Raw genomic sequence first — 23,241 nt, 5'->3', positions numbered from 1 at the left:
GAATGCATGAGTTCCCACTGTTTACCATCAAATGATCACATCAAAAAGGGAGAAAAAAGGAAAAAGGAAGAGTGAGCTCCCTCTTCTGGCTAAATGAAGTCGCTGCAGAGCCAGCAGTAAGGGGCCCATCTCTGAACGCAGGGAACACCACGCACTGTGAGTCACATAAGCGAGTCCTTTAAGGAGGACAAAGGGTCAAACTGGGATGTGCAAACATCACATTTATGGGGCATATTTGACCCAGTGTTGGGCACAGAGGCCCAGGAAGGCTTGCTGGGGACCAGCGGGAACACAACAGCATCCCTGTGACCAGCTGCAGGCAGGGGTCTACTGTGGCTCCTGAGGGAATGAGTGCTTCCACTGACTTAACATTTGTTGTTACAGGTCTGGAAATGAATGCTCGTGAATCTTTCACGTGATGTTAGCAAGTCTTGCAAGCACAAGCCGACATACAGAAATCAAAGGAATTGCCACAATTAAGCAATTTATGTAAAGAAAACCTCTGACCAGATGTTAACACTACCCATGGCCACTTAGGACAGAAGACATACAGAGATTAAGTTTAAACTGACTCGGGAAAATATTTAAATAAGACATGATAATGAGGCAGAAGAGCTGGCCCTGAGCGAGTGTTTCCATGGGGACGTCTATTTTTTCTTCCCTGTGATATTTTAAATTAGGATGCATACCTCATCCTCAAAGTCATATCACTGGTCCTTCACACATCTCCCCTCGCAGGGCGCTCCTCCTCTGCGGGACACCCATGGCTCAAGATCAGTTCTGGGCTGCCGGCAGCTGCAGCCCAAGACCTTCCTCTCTCCTCTCACCAGACTTGGGGGTGAGATCAGAGGCTGAGGTCCTGCCTCAACAAGCATCAAGAGTGGTCTCGTCCTCCTTGCTTTCTGAGAAATGTCACTGTCATGGGAGGCACCCTGGCCTGAAACAACAAGGCACCCTTACTTCATGGGAATCAGGGGAGTCAGCACAGGACCGAACACCTTCACAGAGCTCTGCGGGTCGCTGAGAGCTCACAAGACTGTGTGGAGGCAGCTCCAGGAGCGCAGCAGTTAGCACCCCCTGGATAACCTAGCGAGAGGCTGGTCTCCACCTGACAGCTCAGAGCTGGAGCAGGGCACAGGACCAACCCAAACCCAGCGCATGGGGCAGGGAGCTACCGAGCCGAGAGGGCTGCCCTCCGCTGTCACAGTGGGTCTGCTGGGAGCTCAGGAGAGCCTGCTGGCTTGTAAGGGAAAATCACTGGTGTCCCGTGCACAGAGGATTGTGGCTTACTCGCTGTGTGTACGTAGGAGGCACCAAGCAGGAGTACCCACTGCAGAAAGCCATGGTTTGGTGCCCAAGTTGTCGCCAGATAAACTTACCTGCTTCTAAAAATATACTGAGGGCTTCAGCACAGAAGCAATGTAATTCTATTTCGGGGACAAGAAATGACCGCAAGGCTGTGAACAAGCCAGTGGCTTTAATTAGGTGAGTCTGCACCTCACTCCCCAAGGGGCTTCTGCCAGGGGTTCTAGAGTGAGGTCCCTGGACAAGTAGCACCTCGTCACTGGTCAGACGTGCAGACTTTGGGCCCCACCCCAGGCCTCCTGTATCAAAAGTTCTGGAGGTGGGGCCCAGAAATCTGCATTTAACAAGTCTTCCAGAACCCTCACACAGAATCCTCACCCAATTCCCTCACAAGATGCACGGGTGCTTTAGAGTAGAGAGAACGGTAAGGCTCGGCTCACATGCAGATGACTAAAGACCAGCTAGACTCACTCAGGAATGATTCCTGCACAAATGCCAATGAAATATTTGTGGAATGAATGGACTGATGGGTAAATGAATGTTATTTCTCCGTTCCTCCATCCATCCTCCAATTAAGCCTACATGATTCAAATTTGTGCCTCAAGAACAAATTTGGTCATGAAACTTCACGCAAATTCTTGAAACTGCAAATCTTAAATCCTCACAGCTACTGTATTAAATTCTGAGCACCACAATTTAAGAGGCTGATGTCTACAAAAGAAAAGAAATGGATGAAGACTCTGGAAAATCATGTTATTTAAGAAAATGGTGATGTTTAGCTGGGAGAAGTTCTAAAAGTGACCCCCAAATTTTTTCAGCACACAGGAGGAAGATAAATAAAACACATTTTGTGTAGCTTCAGAGGTCAGAACTAGGACCAAGGAGCTGATGGGAGATGAATTTTAATTCAGAAGTCAGCCAAGAGCCGGACTGGGGGCCCCTCCTCTACTCGTTCCCACACGTCTACATGTAACACCTCGCACATGTGCTGTTGTGACACGTCACACTCTGTTGTACTAGTTTTTGAAAATGTTTTTATGGAGAAATTGTGTATTTTTTGGTTTCAGAAAGCAAGACAAAAATAGTATAAAGATGTCAAGTATCCCTAAACTCACCTACAGTCTCACCACACTCCTGCTCAAGATGTAAGCAGGTTTTCCTCTTCCGTCCCGTGGTTGCTCTGAACTTGGAAAAAGAAATGTGCCTGAAGTCAGTCTGGAAGAAAAGATGTGAAAATTGTCCAGAAAACTCTAAAAATAAAGGGGAAGAATAATGCTGTCACACACACACGTCTTCCAGGTAATTCTGGCGCATGCTGGCGTTTGAGAGCTGCTGTCCTGGCTGACTGGCAAGTGTCTTCTATCCCGCCTGTTTACAAAAGCAAGACCCTCCCCAGTACTGTGGCTGGGGGGTTTTTCAGGGATAGCCATTATTTTCCATGTCTTCTGAGGCACCTGCAGGTTTACAATTTCTCCAGGAGCTCTAAAAATCCTCTGCAGGCATTTCTTTCAGTCACCTACCCATCCCCAGTGCTTAGCATCCAATTCTACACAGGCAGGTAGACGGCAAGCTCCTTGGCCATGGGACAGACTCGCAGTTCATGCCTTCCATCTCCAAGACACCTGCTGTTGGCGGCTAAACACGCTCTGGTCTCTACCAGCCACTGAACAAGAATTCACCCCACTCCTTTCCCACCAATTCAGCCTCCTAAGGCCGTGAGGGATATCTGACAAACTTCAAGGCATGTGTGTTTAACGCAGGGGAAAACCACTTCAATTTGAAAAAAATACGAAAAACCAACCAACCAACCAACCAACCAAACAAACGTAGCGTGGATCTTGGTCGGCAGGAATCAGTGACACAGCTCCTTTATACCAAAGAGTACCCTTAATGTTCATCCTATCGACTTCATATTTGGAAATCAAGAGTGATAAAATGAAAAAAAAACCTTACTAGTAAGCACCACAGAACTGCTGGACTTAATCTCCATGCACAGACACACCATGAGGCCAGACTTTCGAGAAGGAAAAAGGTATTTCAAGATGCCTGGGGTGAGCTGTTTTTCTTACCCTTTAAAATCCGCTAACACAAAAGAGCTGAACCAAACCAGACTCAAAATGAAGCATTTAAATACAAGCATCACGTAGCAGTGGATTAGCTTCCTGCAGCCAACAACAAATCACCACAGTTTAGGTGTGCTCTCTCACAGCCCTGTGGTTACAAGTCCCAAATCAGGAGTGGCAGGCCTGCACATCCTCCCTAGGCCTCCCTGGGCTGTGGCTGCACCTGGTCTCTGCCTCGGGGTCCCTCTGCCCTGCCTCCTCTTGTCCTCTGCTCTGGCATCTCCTATAAGGACGCTGCCTCCGGTCCTAGAACCCAAACAGATAACCCAGGACGCCCTTCTCCCCATAAGCCCCTAACTCCATTCCATCTGTACAGACCCCTTTTCCAGACAAGGTGCCATTCACAAGCCCACGGGGGAGCGGCAGGGGACCCACCTTTCTGGGGCTGTGGTTAGCACCACATAAAGCGGGCACGGTTAGTGAGAGAGCAGGTCGTGAGAACAGACCTTCCGTCAGGCAGGGGCTGATGTCTGTGTTGGTTGGTGGGGTTCTCGTCTCTTATGATCAGTGTATTTCCTTCGGAGCTCTAGCTTCCTCAGTGTGTTTTCATTTGCATTAGAAACATTTTAAGAGAAGAGAAGCACTTTCAATAATACTTCAAAAAAAAAAAAAGACCCCGAGAGAAGAGGTGGGGTAAGTACGTAGGGAGTGGGGCGGCGAGAGGGCGGGCCTGCTAGGTGGGCGGCGTCTTGCGCTGCTTTACGCACACTGCAGTTTCACTCATGTGTTCAACGAGTAAGAACTGAGTGTGTACCTACTGGTTGCAAGTAATGGTGCGACACACACTTAGACACAAAGTGGGTGGGCAGCCCTGTGGGCTGGGAGACCTCGGTTCTCGGCAAGACAAACTGTTTCACGTTTTACAACGATGAGTCAAAGTGGGGGGTGCTTACTCTACTGAGCACCTGCTTAAATGCTGTCACTTTATGTTTCAACAGAACCTAGACCACAGGGGGTGGACACAGGCAGGACACTCTCCTCAGCCACAGAGAAAACATCTCATGGGGGTGGGTGGTATAGCTCAGCAGCAGAGTGCCTGCTTAGCATGCACAAGGTCCTGGGTTCAATACCCAGTCCCTCCATTAAAAGAATAATAATAAAAAAATGCTCAAAACAATCAATAATTGTATCTTCATGTGTACAATTATTGTAACACATGAAAATATAATTTGAAAAGATACACGCACCCCAACGTTCATAGCAGCACTACTTACAATAGCCAAGACATGGAAACAACCCAAATGTCCATTGATGGATGACTGGATGAAGAAGTTGTGGTATATTTATACAATGGAATACTACTCAGCCATAAAAATAAAATAATGCCATTTGCAGCAACATGGATGGACCTGGAGATAGTCATTCTAAATAAAATAAGCTAGTAAGAGAAAGAAAAATACCATATAATATCGCTTATATGTGGAATCTAAAAGAAAAGATACAAATGAACTTATCTACAAAACAGAAAGAGACTCACAAACATAGAGAACACACTTATGGTTACAAGAGGGCAAAGCAGGTGGGAAGGGATAAATTGGGAATTTGAAATTTGCACCTCTTGGGAAGTGATGGAAATGTTAATTATCTTGATTGTGGTGGTGGTTTCAATGGTGTACACATCTATCAATACTCCCAAATTGTTCATCTCAAATATGTGTAGTTTACTGTACAGGAATCACGTGTTAAAAATTGTACCTTTATATGGGGTAAGGGAAGTCGATTTGCCATCATTGGAATAAAAATTCTAAGTGAATGAAGTATTGTGAAAATAATTAAATCTTTTTTAAAAGGGAAATATTTTTCTGTCTTGTCTGAGTAGATGTCTTTATTTTTCCCTTTTTATGTTCCTCCACAGAATGGGGTATCTGTCTGGAAACTAACTTATATTTTCTGTTTTCAAAATTGCCTCTATACTGTTCTTTCAAGTATGTTCTTTTTCCTGATGATACTGAGGAGTTTGTCAAGCTATTACAGTTTTGCTTGTAACTGCACTAAAAATGGTAATTAATTCTGAAAGATATATTAAAGAGATTGACTCTCCCTCTTCCATTTACTCTGTTTCATTTTATGTTCATCACTGTATCTATTCATGGATAGAAATGATTTAACTTTTGATCAAGAAGTAAGCATGTGGAGGAAATTTTCTAAGGCTAATCTGACTTCTCAGTACAACTGAATAATTAATACTTACATAAGGTTGACCTTTATAAAATGAAAGTTTGGGCTTTATGCATAGCATTCAGAAGAAGAGAGCAGGTCAGATTTGATTTCTCACCCAAAATTAACTATGTCTCTTATTCTCTCCATTGATCTATTGTGGTAGTTTGCAAAATTGGCACAAAACGTTCTCCTCCATGTAGCCACACTCGCAATTACCTTCCTCTCATCTAAAGGTGGACTGGTTTTCCATCCTTTGAACTCAGGCTGACTTCATGTCCTGCTCTGGCAAATGGCCTAGTAGCAAACACGACTGAAGCAGAACCTTAGACTGTGACGGCACTTCAAGGCTTGTCATCTCTTGTTGCTTTTTAAATGTCGCCACCATGTATACAGGCCTGGGTTACCTTCCGAGAGGATGAGAGACAGTGCGGAGAGGGGAAAAAATCCCACGCAGAGGGACACGTGGATATGCATTTCCTTGGCCACTATGCCAAGACCATCCTCAAGTCACCTTGACGAGACTCCTTTCTATCGCAAAGAGTAGCGTCAAAGCCGCACGTGCCCTGGACAGAAAACCCACGCAGCGGTGCATTGCGATGCACTCTAGGTTTATCAGATGCTTCTCTGGGGGTGCAGCCAGCTCGCCCTGCTCAAGGGCTGCACGGGACCCTTCTTCCGAGCAGCTCACGGCCCGTCATGGAACCCTAGGCCACGTGGTCTTCTTGTGGCTGACAGACACACCATAAAGATGTGTACATTTCAGGTTAAAAGTTGGCATCCATTACATTTTCCTTCCAGTTTGCTCCCATGCCAGTTAGCAACTGAGCTAGTCTCAGTTCTTACCCAAGATGCATGAAGATGTGAAAGACTAAAGCTGGGAGAGACTTTGGCAAGTTACGCTCTCCCGGGACCTCAGCACCCTGAAGGGTGAAGCGATGTGACACCAGCACCGCCCTCCTAGGATGGCGCGGGGGCTCGGTGAATTACTGTAGGCAGTCTGAACGGAGTCCACACACAGGAGGGACCCAGTGAGTGCTGAAGGGTTGAGGGCAGCCTTGACTGGTGTCACCAGGAAACCTCCTGACTAGTGAACACGAGCGAAGCAAACGGCCAGCACCACCAGCATCTGGGGCACGTCTGCGCTCATCAGCAGGCGACGTGGGGCAAGTGGTCTCCCCGCCACAGGCTTCTGTCCTGTCACAGGTGGAACAGGGCAGTGGAGGTGCGAGTGGTTCTCCAGCTGTACCTTCGCAGAAGTTTGTGTTCCTGTCCCTTTGGGCTTCTGCTGCTGCAGGACTTCCCCGATGGTCCACCAAGAGATGGGCCTTCTGTCTCGCAGGGAGAACCATCAAAGGTTTTCTTCCCTTGTTAAACTGGAGCTCAGACAACTTCCTTTAAATAGTTACTGAAAGGGCACAGGAAGCAGATGGTTGGGTGTGAGTTCCAACTCAGTGGCTCAGGAAACAACCCTGGGAAAGTTAAGGTAAAATCCGGAGATGTGGATTTTTCTGTTGGATTCCAGACAAGGAAGCTTTGGGGAGGTGACTGCGGGCAACGTGGTTACGCTAATGACCAGCCAGGCCTATCTGCGGTGGAGCCCCAATCAGTCTGAACATCAGCTTTATTCTCTCCTCCTCTCTTTCATTTTTCCCTTCCACTGTCCCCTCCTCCCACGTTCCTGGTAGACATGGCAGCTCTGAGCAGCCGGCACTACCTTCTGGTTCAGGGTCTGGGCACTTGCCTGCTGCCTTCACTACTGTCTTGCCCTCTGCTTCCGCAACTTGCTGCCTCTTCTGAACTGAGCGGAGGGCCGTGCAAACTAACAGCATCATCGTGCCTTCGCGATGATCCAAGTGCACCTGGTGCTGCTGTAAAGGCTGGGAAGGGGGATTTTTATTGATCCGGGGGACCGGACACGAAGCAGTGTGTGAGCCAGGAGGGACGTGTGGTTGACTGGCCCTGCTCTGGCCCAGCAGGACTCCTCTCGGGGGTGGGGAGGCGGGAGGAAGGGGCAGCGCTCTGCCCCCCTCTCCCCAGGCTGCCGGCCAAGAGCCCTGTACCTGGAGCTGGGGGGCCCGATTTTCAACTTCATGCTTCACGGCTCACTTGCTGAGGGAGTTTCCAGCTTGAGGAAAGGAAGCCTGACAGACCTGTGGATGCTTTAAGAAATGTAAGCGACACAAAGCTGGTTTCCGAGGTAACACGTGGCCACGAACACCCAGTTGATCAGACCTGGAGAGCAAGGCCTAGTCTGAATGGCCGTCAGAGGCCTGTGATGTTTAAAGCCTCTCAGGAGTGGCCCGGGGCACCAGGGTCCCTCGGGAGCTGGTTAGAAGGGCCCGGCTCCTGCGCCCCACACCAGCCTGCTGAGTCAGGACGGTGGGGGTGACACCCACAGTCAGAGGGTCGGACCAGCCCTGCAAGGGACTCTGACGCACACTCAAGTCTAAGGACTCCTGTTTCAGAGTCTGGATTCACTCCTCCTGCTGCTTCTCTGCACTCGCCACTCTCCAGGCCTGGGAAGTCCTCCCTCAACTTTGAGGGTCACCCGTCCAAGCCCAGAAAGATGCTGGTGGAGCCCCGCCATCCTCAGGCTGGGTCAGTGCCTCCGCTGGGCAGTCACAGAGCGCCCAGCCTGGATGTCTCTCGTGGCCGTGGTGGAACCACCTGCACCGCAACTGTCTAGTTGCCCGCCTGCCTTAGCACCTGCAGTCAGCTAACGGCAGGGCTTGTTTTTTAAAACCTAGCAATTTAAAAATACTGAAAAGACAGTCACCCCATGAAATGTTCTGTTAAAAAAAAGAATTCTGGATTTCCTTCTCAGATGAAGAAGCGTGTCAACTGACCCCTGGGTTTCAGTTCTCTCACGAACTGAACCTCAGTCTCTTCCTCTGTAAAATGGGGAGATGATCTTTCTGCAGCAGTTCTGAAAGTTAGAAATCATGTATAGCAGTACTGAGCACATAACAGGCACTACATAAATGACAACTGGTGTTATTACTCACCAGTTAGAATTTATTTACTATGTAGTTGAAAGCAATTTATTTGATTCTTTAAAAAAATTAGGACTGTGGTTTCCCTCAAATCCCCAATTTCCTATAGGACTTTAATAAAAAATGCCTTTATGTTTCACAATACAAATCTTTCAGTCAGGTTCTGATGGAAAGATTATCTAGAATCTGTGCACGGACTCTAAATTACCTGAGTGCCTTTTATAGATTCAAATTGCAGGCAAACACAGAGACTCTGTGTGTGGAGGCCTGTGTTGATGAGACAGAGGGAGGGATAAAGGGGGGGCTGTTCTAACATAAATTTGCTTCATTTTCTGTAAGCCCTTCTAACATAGCAATTTCCCAGACATCTGGGACTTGCTCTCTGTGTTGAAGATATCAGTCAAGACTAATGGCAGGTGAAAACAAAATGACGTTTTGGTCTTTCCCTGAGAGTTGTTCTATAAGAAAATGACTTCTTGCAAATCTGCCTGGTGACCCCCAAAGTGAGGCTAAAAAAGGGTCATGAAGTGAGTTCTGAATAAACACTCTAGAAACTGATGGCTGGCATAATGACAATTTGAAGCACACACGCAGTATCCCTGAACGTAGAGTGAGTTCAGCAGGAAGCCCTCTGGTCTTCTGCTTCCCGCTGTTCAACCGTGCTGTGTTGTGCCTGCGCCTAGGACCAGCCAGGTGCGCAGACCGGAGCGGGCTGGGCGGCATTCCCTCTCCTGGGAATGTGTGTTTGGGACTGAGTGGCAGTCATGGGTCAGCGGAGGCTGGTTTTACCCACAGGGGAGACGCACACTCAGACTGTGCACACGGGCTTCTGCTCAGCATTTAGATCTGTGCAGAGCGAGCCCGTCCGCACAGGAGGCTGGGGCCCGGCAAAAGGCACCATCCTGCTCGCGACCCGAATGGCCTTCCAGGTCCCAGGGAGGCCCCCGTACCCGCTCTTTTTCCAGGCCTCAGGTTCTTCGAGATACCTCCCTGCTGGCTCACTACTTCTCCGTTTTGCTTACAGCTGCTCTGAGGCGGATAAACCAGAGGAGCCATGATGTGTTAGCCATCAATGCACCCCAGGGTGTTGACACTTAGGAATCAGGTCAGTTTTAAGGATGTGGGTGTCTTTACCTCTGTGTACAACTATCACTCATACAGTCTATAGCATATACAGATACATAACAAGAAGACCCTGGCACTGAAGCTGGTTGTTCAAATCATTCCTATCCATCGGGCTGACACTACTTACATTCAAAGGAGCGCGGGAACCAGAGCAGGTGCTAGGTTGCCACTCTTTGGTTTTGAAAAGTAACAGAAAACCTTAAAAGCTCCACACAAAAACTACCAGAGCTGATAGAATTCGGCAAGGTACCAGGATACAAGATTAACATACAGAAATCAGTCGCATTTCTTTAACAATGAAATATCAGAAGAAGAAAGTAAAGAAACAACCCCTTTTAAAATTGCATCCTACAAAATAAAATGCTTAGGAATAAATCTGACCAAGGAGGTGAAACACTAATACACGGAAAAGTACAAAACATTGATTAGATAAATTACAGAAGACTTAAAGAAGTGGAAAGCTATCCTGTGCTCTTGGATTGGAAGAATCAATATTGTTAAAATGGCCACACTGCCCAAGGCAATCTACAGATTTAATGTGACTCCTATCAAATTACTCAGGACATTTTTAACAGAACTGGAAGGAACAATCCTAAGATTTATATGGAACCACAAAAGACCTCGAATTGCCAAAGCATTACTGAAGAAAAAGAACAAAGCTGGAGGAATAACCCTCCCAGACTTCAGACAATACTACAGAGCTACAGTCATCAAAACAGCATGGTACTGGTACAAAAACAGACATATGGATCAAAGGAACAGAATAGAGAGCCCAGGAATGAACCCACAGACCTATAATCAATTAATCTTTGACAAAGGAGGCAAGAATATACCATAGAGAAAAGAGAGTCTTTTCAGCAAGTGATGTTGGAAAAACCGGAGAGCAGCATGTAAATCAACGAAGTTAGAACACTCCCTCACTCTATACACATAAACAAACTCAAAATGGCTTAAAGACTTAAACATAAGACAAGACACCATAAACCTCCTAGAAGAAAACATAGGCAAAACATTCTCTTAGCAATGTTCTCCTAGTGCAGTCTACCCAGGCAATAGAAACAAGAGTAAAATAAAGAAATGGGACCTAATTAAACTTAAAAGCTTTTGCACAGCAAAGAAAACCATAAGCAAAACAAAATAACAACTTAAAGAATGGGAGAAAATATTTGCAAGTGATGCTACTGACAAAGGTTTAATTTCTAGAACATATAAACAGCTCATACAACTTAATAACAAAACAAAACAAAACAAAACAAAAAACCCAATCCAAAAATGGGCACAAGATCTAAACAAGAAATTCTCCAATGAAGACATACAAATGGCCAATAGGAACATTAAAAATGCTTAATATCATGAATTATCAAGCGAGAAATGCAAATCAAAACTACAATGATGTATCACCTCACACTAGTCAGAATGACCATCATTCAAAAGTCCATGAACAATAAATACTGGAGAGGGTGTGGAGAAAAGGGAACCGTCCTACACTGCTGGTGGGAATGTAGTTATTATGGGGAAACAGTATGGAGATTCCTCAAAAAACTAAAGATAGACTTACTCTATGATCCAGCAATCCCACTCCTGGGCATCTATCTGGAGGGAACTCCAGATATTCAGAGCAGCACTCTACACAACAGCCAAGACATGGACACAACCTAAATGTCCATCAACAGATGACTGGATAAAGAAGCTGTGGTGTATTTACACAATGGAACACTACTCAGTCATAAAATGAATAAAATAATGCCATTTGCAGCAACATGAATGGACCTGGAGATTGTCATTCTTAGTGAAGTTAGAAAGAGAAAGAAAAATACCATATGATATCACTGATATGTAGAGTCTTAAAAAAAAGAAAAGACAAGAAAGACGAGGACACTAATGAACTCATCTACAAAACAGAAACAGACTTACAGACATAGTCAACAATCTTATGGTTACCAGGGAGAGGAAGTGGGAAGGGATAAAACTGGGAGTTTGAGATTTGTAAATATTAACCACTAAATTTAAAAATTAGATAAAAAAAATTCCTTCTGTATAGCACTGTATTCAGTATCTTATAATAACTTTTAATGAAAAAGAATATGAAGACGAATATATACATATATGCATGACTGCTGTACACCAGAAAGTGACACGTTGTAACTGTACTTCAATTTAAAAAAACAAGTGGAATGGGAATTCAAGATTGTAGAATAGATAAACAAGAGTATACTGTATAGCACAGGGAAATATCTACGAGATCTTATGGCAGCTCACAGAGAAAGGAATATGACAATGAATATATATATGTTCATGCATAATTGAAAAATTGCACTCTACACTGGAATTTGACACAACATTGTAAAATGATTATAAATCAATAAAAAAATGTTAAAAAAAACAAGAGGAGTTATCCAGCAGGTTACCAGTGGGAAAGGTATGGAAAGCAGCCTTCTGTGCCCCTATGTCCACAGCTGAAGGACTAGGAGGCGGTCAAGCACTGGGGATGCTATTTACTTCGACAACAATGTACAAAACTACACTCAAGGGGGAGCGTTTGGGAAGGAGGGTCGGGTGGCCAGTAAGAGCTCTGATATGGGGACAGAGGGCGCAACTTCACTGTAAGTTTCTGTCCTTTAATTCATTTGAACTTGTCTTGGAAGAAACAACAGGAGAAATCCTAAGAAGCATTATATAGAAAACTACTCACTTTCAGTCAGTTTTGACCAGTTGCTCCTCTCTCCCCAACATGCGAAGTCAAACATCAGGATAAGAAGAGGCAGGACTGGAGGCGGAGTAAACAGGAGACAACCAGGGCCACACAGCGCTGTCTGAAGACACAGCCACAAACCTCAGTTCACTTAGGTCCCCGCTGTCAGAGGTCAGGGGCAGGCTGTGGACCAAACCTGGCAAGCCCCCCTAATTTGTAAGGCTTGTGAGCTAGGGGTGGTTTTTACATTTTTAAGTGGTTCAGAATAAAATCAGAATCATCACATTTTGCGACACCTAGAAAGTATACGGGATTCAATCTTTAGTCTCCATAACTAAGGTTTGCTGGAACCCAGCGGGCCCCTTTGTTTACGCTTTCATGCTACAAACAGAGTTGAGTAGTTGCAACCAACACTGTAGGCTGGTGAAACCTGGAGTATTTACTCTCCGGCCCTTTACAGAAAAGTGCGTGGACCCTGCCGCGGAGACATGGTTGGCCTTCTTCGGAGCACTCCTCCACCGCCAAGTCTCAGGATCCTGGGGGGCAGGTCTCATTGCTGCCGTTCACCCAGCACACAGCACAGGCTTCTCACGGAGCTGCAGCTTCAATCTGTCTGTCCAGTGATTGCACGGTGAACCGCTACTTCTGGGGCGTTCTGCTCGTCAGACAGATACGAAGACATGTGATATAGTGACCCTGCCTTTAGGTTTAAATTTAACCAGGGACACTGAGCATATAAGTGTATGCATGGTTCTCAATGACTACACATGTGTGTGTGTACACAGGCATATGCATATACACATACACACATGTATTTATTTAATATATGTGTATCTTCTAAGACTAAAGTTGGAAGGAAGCATCTCCGCCCGGCTAGCTCAGTCGGTAGAGCATGAGACTCTTAAAGTTGGAAGGAAGCAATGTGAAAGAAGCTTACCCACAGTGAAGTGCAAACTGAGCTCAAAGTAAGTGAGTTCAAAACCAGTTTCAAAGACTAAGGCTGGCTCCCCTGGCAATTCACTGGTCCTCCTGACCTCGGCTTCCTCGTCCATAAAACGGGGGTAGTGCCAACCTCGTCGGGTTCATGTGAGGCTAACATAAGAGGACGACGTGGACTTCCCAGTTGAGTGAGGGCAGTGGATAAATGAGAGTCTCCGCGTTTTGAGAATTCAGTGAGCCTGTGAGTCAGGGCCTGACCGTCATGAACAGAACTGGGGGCTGCCTGCCTGTAAAGAACGAGTTTCTGGCTCGGAGAAGGAAGGCCGGCATCAGGAAGCGCGTGGTACCCACACAGGAAAACGGGACGAGGTTCACGTGCAGGGAAAAGTGAGAAAGACACAGATGGGGAGGAACGGCAAGCTATGCACAGCCTGGCGCTGAGGTTTGACTCTTGGGTGAAAATAACAGAGCTGTGCCGCAGAATCTGAAAACTCCTCTGCGTTGCCGTGTTCCCAGCGTGGCCTTTCAGCTTCTGCCGAGTTCTAGACTCTTGCTGCTTGGGTGCAGCTCCCTGACTGTCCTTGCTGGGCCCGGTCGTGACTTTAATTAAGACCCCCAGGGAAACCTGTGCTGTCCTTGCAGTTCCCGTTTCGTGGCCACTTCCGAAGTACTTTCTGGAGACAACCACCTTCCGGTCCTGGACTCTGCATGCAGTTTGGGAAGGAAAAATAGGAACTGGAGGGTTGTTCTGCAGATCTTTCAAGCTGAACGAGAGAAACGTTGACTCAAGCATTGTTCTGTGCAGGTGGCTTAGGCTCCGAGGGGTTCGGCGCCTGCGGACTCCTGATGTCTGTCTGTGACACGTATCAGAGCCTGCAGACGGCCTGAGAAAACACATCCACGATGCCAAAAATACTCCCCAACCCAGCCTGACTGCAGGCTGTCAGAACGCTGCAGTCTGGATTTTACACTTCCTGCTGATACTTGGGCATTTTCGTAAGTATAATGCTTATTATTATTATTATTTTTCAGTTTTCCTTATCTAAGCAGACTGTGTGGACTCAGGCCTGAAGAGGGCTGACTCCGGAAAGGATGCTTGACGTGGCCGGCCATCTCTCAGTCATTCTGGGTACGTCACTGAGCCCCAGTGCTTGCTTGGGGAGTCTGGCCTCAGACACACAGGACGCAGGCGAGCTCACCGTGGATGCTGCTCCTCCCGGCCTGGCCGTGCCCATGGCTTTCCCGGCAGAAAGTTATCACCAGCTCACCAACCTCAACTGACAGGCCAGTGTGCTACCTCATTTTACAGGGTTTCAGTCTGAAACGGAGACGTGGCAATGAAACAGAGGCTCCGGTCTTCTGACTCAGAGAAACCTGTATTCTGACCACACTGTGCAGCCGCCTTTCTAAACACTCAAGGCTCCCTGGACCCAGTGTCTAATGAGGAGCTCCGAGTCAGAATGGGCCTCATCTTTGTACTGAACCCCGGCCATTCCCCAAGTGACCAGGACCTCGGGTGGGAGTGAGGTATGCTGGCCACCTGACCAAGCTTATCAGACCAGCCAGGGACTAACTGTCTTCTGTTCCCGTTTTCAGAGTTCAGTCAGCACAGCTGTCCAGATTAATGAGCAGGTGCGGAAGGCTGCGTACAAACATGCCCATGTTTGTGGCCCAGGAACGTTCTTCCTCCAGAACCCACCTGCAGGTTTCAGCGCACCCTGGGGATCTGGCCAGTCTTTGGGAACTCTGCCTTTTGCCGATAAGCAAAGGGAAAACTATCCTGGGTTAACGCACTCACAGGAAGTCTAAGGCGGTAAGCGTCAGCCTCCAGGACCCGCTGAGGCTGGGAACTCGTGGAACCGCAGCCACCTGCGACTGCAGAGACGTAGTGCAAGAGAGCCGACCCAGACGGAGCAAAGGGGAGAAGCAGGGAGCCACCAGCCCGATACTCTGACTCAGCTTCCCGCAGCACCTCAGTGCACCCACCCTGTCCACGGAACAGAGAGAGTAGCACTCCCACAGGCGAGGCGGCAGAGCATCCCAGACGCCCTCGGCAGAAGCTGTGATGTGTGTTTAAGTTAATACCATTCTTGTTCTAACTTTGTGCTTTCCACGATCCTCTTCCCTCACTAGCAACTTCCAAGTGGTCCTGCACCCCAAGGTCTGCAGACCCCGTGGGGACCGTCTCACTGCTGGGACGCGGTGTGGCCTTGGGCCCGAGGGCAGCACGCTGGCTGGGAGTCTGGGTAGCATGGGGTGGCCTCTGCAGGCGCCACCAGTCCCACCCCTGCTCACCTTGCAGCTTCCCCCAGGCGGAAGTGAATGCATGCCGTTCAGTCCAGAAGAGGGTAAACACACCCAGCACCTGGGATCTCGGGCCTGTTTGACGCACCAGTGAGAACGGACGGGAAGCAGGGGCCCCGCAGGGCAGCTCTGCTTTAGACAGACTGCAGCACTAGGGAGGGTGACTGCCCAACCCAGAACCCACGGGAGGTGCCTCCTTCCTTCCTAGAACAGCAGGTGGAGATCCGGCGGAGAGCAGCTACCGGACAGAGGACAGAACGTGCCCCGGGAGCTCTGAAACAACCCAGCTCCGGGCCGAGCCATCTCATCAGCTGATGCGCCTGGTGTTTGAACTGTGTGTCCCTCTAGCGCGCCCGGGAAGGGGCGATGTCACATGTCTGGTGCTTTGCTGACACTCAGCAAACAATATTAATCCTGATCATGGCTTAATTGAAGGCCCGCACAGGAAGCTCACCGGCAAGGTTTCGCCCGTCCTCCCTGCCCGGAAGGGGCCATTCCACTTACTGGGACAACGGTGAGGGGCCTGGGGAGTGGACACATGCCGCTCCTGCCTGTCCTGATGTCCCCAGGGATGAACTCGTGACGGCAGAGACGTGGCTTCCATTCTGGGCCGACTTCCTTCTGTCAGCCCTGCACACAGATACCTGTTCTTCCCTCCTTTGGGTAAGAAACTCCTCACGTGCAAGGACCATGTGGTTTACACCTGGAGAACCTTCCCAGAAGCACTCACAGAATGTGCCGTAATGTTCCTCAATCGCATTCAGCTTTCAGAACCCAGGAGTAACTGGCAGACGGGAATGCCAGGATGGCCCCCACACTTAAAGGACACATGGCAGTGGGAACAGTAAGCTCAAAAGGCCTGTTCTGAGCAGAAGACAATGGACCCAAAGCCAAGAAAGAATTAGTTGAACATGGTTGCGTGTCCACCCCTTTGCAGATTCTCCCCCTTATTTCTGGATGCCTGAAACCTCAGACACTCTAAGAATCCAGTAATTTAGGTCCCATCGATGAACATTTACCAAACTCCCAGGCAGAACAAGGCATGGAGAGAAATTTGGACACAGGCCTTCCCCAGAGGAATTCACAATTTGGGCAAATGAAGACATAAACATATGAAGAGAGAACACCTACTAAGAGGCACTAAATACAAATTCCCAGCCGTGGGTGTCAGCGGGTGGCAGGAACCCCTGGGTGTGGACGCGCACACTCTGCAGAGACTGGTCTGTGACGCGAGGCCAGGCCAGGCCAGGCCAGGCCCGGGGACTTGCCCTGGGCTGACCCTGCAGCCAGGGAGAGGCTCACCTCTTCCAAGGATGCCGCAGGCCTCGGGGCCAAGTGAACCCCGGACGGTCCATCTAACTGCCGAAGGACCGTGCTCCAGGCTGCAAGCCAGTTTCTGACTGTGCGCTCTTTTCGGGGGAGAGGTTGGAGTGGGACGTGGGCAAGAACTGTCGGCTTGTTCCCGGGGCTTGAATAAGCTCCCCTCCGACTTGCCCTCCATCACCGCTTCAGGACTGATTCTCCACCCCTCATCTTCCTGGGAGCCCAAGCTCTCAGCTGGCATCACACTGTCCGGCACGTGGCTGACACGCCGCGCGCGGTCTGACGTTTCACAGCTCCTCTCAGGGATGTGCTGGGGCCCGCGCAAACCCCCTGCACGCCCCCTCCCTGGACCAGGGCTGCACACCCCCTCCAGCTGCCCTGCTGGCTTGGGGCTGGTGACACACAGTGGCTCCTGGGGCCTCGACTCAGGGTGGGGTGACTCGGCAGCGCAGGTGGGCTCCCGGTGCTGCCAGGATTGGGGTGAGGCAGAAGCAGGTTCCAGCCAAGAGCCTGAGCATCCTTGCTCAGCTCCCGCGAGCTCCCGCAACTGTCCCATGCATGAAAGTGCTCACCCCAGGCTCTCCTGCCAGGGAGCTTGACCTAAAGTTTAGAAGGCGATTTCTCGGGTACTTTCATTCCGGGGGAGGCAGGCGATTACCCACATTTTCTCAGTCTTGAAACTAAAGCTCACGGACGTGACGTCACCTCGGCAGTGGTAACACAGCGCTTACTAATGCCAGGGCTCCGTCTGGGCGTCGGCCTTTCATTCACGCACCTCCTCTCCCTGCGAGGCTGGGGCAAGGCTCCGGGCCAGGGCCTTTCCCCTGGACAGGATGACTCCGGTGGGAAAGAAGTATGGGACCTTCTCTTATTCAGCGGGGCAGGGAGGAGGGAGGCCACGCAGGACGCTGAGTCCTGGATGGCGGCTGAGAGCGAACCTGAGGACTTCCTCGGACGGGGTCAGAGACCTGGCTTGAAGGGACGGGTGAGGCAAAACAGCAGGGTGACGTGCACAGAAAAGTGAGCTTTGTTCGGGGCGTTTCTGTTGAAATCTCTTTTATCAGTCTGATTTATCATTTAAGGTCAGGAGCTGCCATTTACAGAGAGGGAGAGGGAGAGAGAGAATTTAATGGCAAGCACAAAGACGGCTTATGTGCTGCTCTGAATCCTCCCTTCCCGTCACTGGGACCCCCCAGATGACACAGGCGCTTCCCTCAGAGTATGGCGGACTCCACGGGCAGAGCCTGCACAGCCGGAGTGCCCAGCGAGCCCAGGCCCCCCTTCCTTCCCGGCTGCGAGGCAGGCCGGCTTCCTGGATCACGCCCTCAGCCTCCTCCGTGCAGGAGGCAAGGGTAGCAGAAGCCCCCTCCTCCGGCCGCAGCAGGACTCAATCAGGCCCTTCAAGGAACCTGCTGGGGTGGCGTCGGGCACGTGCTGGTCCTGCCTGCCCGCCCCCGTCTGCACCGGGCGCTGCTGCAGGCCAGGTCCGCTGGGCTGAACCAGGGCGAGCTTCTGAGCTCACACTGCTGACGTGCACTGCCCTCTCTTGTGAATTTTTATTTCTATCGGTAACAGGTGAAGCTTTTAACAGAATGACAGTGTTGATCTTGTCGCTTCTCCAGGGACAAACCTCTGATGGTTTCCTGCTGTCTGCCAAAGAAAAGGCAGCCCTTCCGAGCCTGGTGCCAACTGCCCTCTCCAATGCTGCCCCGATATTTCTCCCTTTCTGGCTTTTTTCTGGGGCGGAGGGCGGAGGTAATCAGGTTTATTTATGTATTGAAGTACAGTCAGTTTACAACGTTGTGTCAATTTCTGGTCCTACTGTCCCAGTCACGCACATACATACATATATTCATTTTCATGTTCTTTTTCACTAAAGGTTATTAGAAGATATTGAATATAATTCCCTGTGCTGTATTTATTTACTTCTATGGAGGTACCAGGGATTGAACCGAGGTCCTGTGCATGCAGGCACGCACCCTACCCCTGAACTATACCCTCCCCACTGTGGTATTTCTCCCTTTGATTCTTGCTCTGCTCTTTCTGGTCAAACGTGAACTGCTGGTGCCCTGTGAGCATCCTCCTCCCACGCGCTCCGACCCCTCTTCTCAGCCTTCCCAACGCACAGGTACCCTCGCTGCCCCTCTGCCTTCACTGCTGCCTCAGATGGTGTGTCCGTCTAGCTATGTGGACCAGAGCAGCCACCCATCTAGGAAGTCCTGCTGCGGTCCCCGGCCCTTCCTCTGCCTTCCCCTTTCTTCTTTCTTCTGCATTTTACTCATTTATTTTTTGTGATGGGAATGTATTCGTGCAGTTCACGATTTTAGAACCACAAATGGACACGGTTCCCTGACACCCTCATCCCCCAGACACCCAGGGCTCTGCCCCACCGGAGCCGGTGTTCTCAGCGTGTCCTGACTCCTGGGAGAGTGGAGTCTTTTATGGATGTACGGTGTTTACAGACTCTGTTTTCTCCTCTTCTTACAAACGGGAGCATGCTGCACACACGGCGGAGTTCACACTGTGGGTCCTGCTCTCCATCTTGCTTTCTCTCACGGAGGAGAACGCGTCTACGTCCTTTCACAAGGAGACGCCGCCTCCTCCTTACGGCCGCACTGACTCCACGGTGCGCACGGAGTGTCATTCAGTCACCTGGCAGCCTCGCAGGCGTTTTCTGTGCTTCCACCGCTACACACGACGAGCAGTGTGCCTTCTTCGTTCTGTACCTACGTAATGTGTGCCAGTGTTCCCAGAACTGGACTTGATCGTCGAGGGACACAGGCAATTGTAGCTGTGACAGGCGCCCATCCTGGGAAGGTGTCAGCTACACCCCATGGGCACCCGTGACAGTGCCAGTGTCCTCGCACCCCTGGCAGCAGGGAGGGTCGCCATGCTTGTGAGTCTTCTCCAATCCAAGAGACGAAACGAGGTCTCAGCCAGTTTAACTTGCCTGTGATTCTACACCGAGAGAAGCCAGGAGCATCGGCTAAGGAAAGAGGCTCAAGCTTCTCGTTTCCTTTTCGGTTGCAGTAACTTCAGAACCAGTAATAGTAGGTGGCAGTGCCGGGCTTTGCAGGCTCCCATTTTCAGGAACCAGCCACCAGCATCTCTGTTTGCTACGGTGGTCGCTTCTGATCAGACAAGACTGCTTCTGCCAGGTGACGTCGGGGGGCGGGGCTGAAGCCCTTCCGAGCGAGGTCTGCCCAGGGAGCTCGTTCATACTGCAAAGCGACTCAGGACCCGGTGAGCCCTGCTCTTGGGGATCCGGAGCCTGAGCTGCCTGCACAGAAGGAGCAGAGAGAAAGCGGCCCTGGCTTCTGAGGTGACGGCCGGGCCAGTGCAGGCGCTGCTGTCATAACCAGAGCAAAGACCGGCCACCACCCGCATCCTCTCAGATGGCTGCTGAGACACCGTCCTGCTTTCGGACCACGAGGTCCCAGCCTACCCACTAAGAAGCTTAAGAAGCTACATAGTGTGAGACGGTGTGGTTTAGCCATTAGGAGTCAGGGAGCTGAGCGGGCCTGGGTTAATTAAGTTCTGGCTCCGTCTGCGATCAGCCTCCCACCACCCCCTCCCTGACTCATAAACCCGCTGGAAGCTCCCTCAAGGCAAAACGGCCTCCTGACACCCTGAGACTCACAGACATCAATTTAAACAAATGTGGACTCTGTGCCCTAACATCCCTTAATGACCCGCGGTTCCCTTTTCTGCACGTCTTTGTTCACAAGCTTTTCATTTAGGGCTACGAGGTGGGAAAGAAATGAGAAACCTGCTGTGGTTATTTTCCTACAAGTGTCCCTTAATTTCATGGGAATATATGCTGTGGCCTCTCCAGCCTACGGAAGGGGGTTCCATGAATGGGGCTGCATGTGGTGACCCTGAGTCTGCGAGCGGCTCCTTGCTTGGCTCTCAGCTCTGTAAACGAGTGTGAGAGTCTGACCCACGTGTCTTTTTACAACACAGGCCACTCACAGAAATCATAACTGTCAGCACATTAAATCTACTTATTTGACTACATGTTCGAACACACTCTACCTTAAAATCTCTACCTCTGAGCCCTGCATTTAAAGTTCAATCCTCAGTTTTTTGTGTGTTGTACTATCGTCTGGGGGACTCAGCAAAAAAAAAAAAAAAAAAAAAACCCAATGTGACTGGAATTGTCATTTAGTGACCTCCCACGTCTAGCTGTCACTGCACTGAGTATTTTGATCAACCTGTATTTATGAATGTTTTTCTCTGACTTAATCTGTAAGAAAGCCAAAGGGACGACAAGTGTCCAAGAAGCTGTGCTGCACAGCTGCCTGTTAAACACCCCAGACTTCTCAGAGAAGAGGAAAATTCACGAGCTAACAGTCGGTTTTTCTAAAAGTCTGAATAATCACGGAGAAAGTTAGCACACACTTCCTCGTGTGCATACGCAGGAGCTAACACTCACAGATCGGGAGGGAACTCCAGAGACTCCAGAAGGCTCTGCAGCCTCACCCTTGATTGTGCAGCCTTTGCTCAAACAGGCAGTTCTGTCTGGACTGAAGGGCTGGGGGCCGGGCAGGGCCCTGCGGGCCCCCTGCTGCAAAGGGGCGGCTGCTCTGCTGCCAGCTGTCGGCCTGGGTTCCCTGAGGGCCCCATCTGGGCCCCCAGAGGCCTCTCTCAGAGAATTCAGTATCCCGTCTGCAAGACTGTGCCTCTCTCCCCAAGCCTTTTTTTTTTCTCCTAAGACATTTATTCAGTTTTCTTATGATTTGATCAGCGTAATCCCTTACTACAGTTACTTGAACCAAGAAGGCCTGGGATGACAGAACCAAATGCAACAAGGACTGGAAGACCTGAATGTCCACGCGCGGCAGAGACATGTCTCGGCTCTCGAGGGCTCAGCTAGGGCTCCATGGACAGGGACAAGTAGCCTGTGACCTTGGACACAGTACCCAGCATGGCCTGTGTGCTGCGCCCCACGTGGGCACAGACAATTACAAGGCTGGTGTGACCCTGGACACTCGCCCTCACCACCTCCCCAGCCTTGTCTTGGTCCTGCCTCTGCTCCACCCTTGACTCCAACACCTCGTCCTCTTTCAGTGTCCAGCACTGGCCTCGCTTCCTCTTAGCACAGTCTCATACTGTTTCCTCCACCGGGCTGAGCTTTCTCGTCCTTCCCGCTGGGTCAGTACAAAATTATCCTTCAGGTCTCAAGTCCATCATCACTTCCTCGGGAACTCTTTCCTGATCCCCCATCTACATCAGTCTCCCACTGGAGGCTCCTGAAATACCAACACTCACCTTCGAAGCCATTTATCCAATTGTGGTTTTCTGTTTTCGTGTGGTCATCAGACTAAGAGTTCCTTCTCTGTAAGCACCATAGCTTCTTTTTCTGAGCAGTAAATCCCTAGGGTCTAGCAGAGGGCCTGACTCCTAAAACATACTCAACAGGACATAAACTGAATGTCACTGACAACAGATACTAATTATGGAGGGAAAACAGCTTCCCAAACTGTGGTCGTAATTCCCCCACCAGTCGACTAATGAGGTACTGGAGACTACGTTTCCTTGGTCTGTAATATTCTTACCCTCTGAATATGAATGGTAACAGTGCTCAAAGGATGTGCCAAGAACAAAATGACAGGTGTGACTGTACCTTCTAGGGATTACTTTAAAAGCTATTTGAAATGCTTCAGATTTCTTGGACTAACTCTACTACCTGTATATTAGCGGCTGAGATTTTGAGCTGCATAGACTAATTTCTCAGTTCCACCCTATTGGTTGCTATCTGTATATTTAGGAATAATTGACAGATAAGCGTATTTATAATTATAGTTTTAAAAGGCTCACTTACTTTTTTAAAATTATTTTTTCTTCCACTTTTATCAAGATATAATTGACATACGGCTCTGTATATGTTTAAGGTGTACAGCATAATGATTTGACTTACACACGTCATGAAAAATTTATAAGTTTAGCGAACACTCATCATCTCATATAGATATCAAACTAAAGAAAGAGAAATAACTTTTTTTTTCCTTATGATGAGAACTCTTAGGGTTTACTCTTTTTTTTAATGGAGGTACAGGGGATTGACCCTAGGACCTTGTGCACACTAAGCATGTGCTCTGCCATTGAGTTATACCCTCCCCACCCAGTTTACTTTTAACAGCTTTCACTTATAACACTGTAAATTACATTTATCATCTTGTACATTACATTTCTAGTACTTATTTATCTTATAAATGGAAGTTTGTACCTTTTGACCACCTCCCTCCAATTCAACCTCCCTGCAACTCCTGCCTCT

At 49.2% G+C, this 23,241-nt stretch overlaps 1 protein-coding gene across 9 annotated transcripts in view; it reads right to left on the bottom strand.

The window, feature by feature from the left end:
- CHRM3 (cholinergic receptor muscarinic 3) overlaps positions 1 to 23,241 on the bottom strand; it is a 456,583-nt gene that overhangs the window by 24,892 nt on the left and 408,450 nt on the right. The window contains exon 1 of one of the 9 annotated variants that reach the window (XM_072971058.1): positions 12,399 to 12,471. The exons of the other annotated variants lie outside the window; for them this stretch is intronic. The gene's annotated coding sequence lies outside the window, so the exon portion shown is untranslated. Of the gene's footprint in view, positions 1 to 12,398; positions 12,472 to 23,241 lie in introns of those variants that run through there. 9 annotated transcript variants of the gene reach the window in all.

Source organism: Vicugna pacos, chromosome 11 (genome assembly GCF_048564905.1).
Source record: "Vicugna pacos chromosome 11, VicPac4, whole genome shotgun sequence".
Lineage (NCBI taxonomy): Eukaryota > Metazoa > Chordata > Mammalia > Artiodactyla > Camelidae > Vicugna > Vicugna pacos.
The sequence above is the reverse complement of the archived record's forward strand: the minus strand, read 5'-3'. Positions and strand labels throughout refer to the sequence as shown.